The following is a 544-nucleotide window of genomic DNA, read 5'->3' as shown; positions in this document are numbered from 1 at the left end:
ACACATGAGCAGGGAGCTTTGCCAAGTGAAGCAGCAGTGGGGATGGATTTATAGTCTGTCTGCTTGTGACGTCCTCCAGGGGGGGACTTCTGTGATTGGCTGTCAGGCACCAACACAGCCAGGACCCCTGCACCTCTCCAGAGTTTCCAAATATCTGCTTGGTGAAGTCAGGCTCTAATATCATTTGCTGTGTGGATGCAACTCACACAGGAGGGAGACAGAGAGGCTTCTGGGCTTGGCTGGCACTCTCCTCTCTTTAATTGCCTGTGTAATATTATATAGGGGCACAGGGAATTCAGACACACATACACACAAAAAAAAATCCCAACTTCAAAGGGCACATTTCTAAGGTGAGACTGTGCATCTGGATCCAATGCCAAAGGCAGGGAGAGAGAGAGGGAGAGGGGGATTTACAGAGAGGCTGCTGCTGGTTTCTGGCACACAACAATGTTTCCTGGAGTAGGAAGCACAGAATTAATTGTGTTTGTTTGCAGGGACACACATCTAGCCAAAGATATTTGTTTGCTCTGATAGGGCATCAGCT

This window comes from Xenopus laevis, chromosome 1L, assembly GCF_017654675.1.
Source record: "Xenopus laevis strain J_2021 chromosome 1L, Xenopus_laevis_v10.1, whole genome shotgun sequence".
Lineage (NCBI taxonomy): Eukaryota > Metazoa > Chordata > Amphibia > Anura > Pipidae > Xenopus > Xenopus laevis.
Note: the sequence above shows the minus strand (reverse complement) of the source record.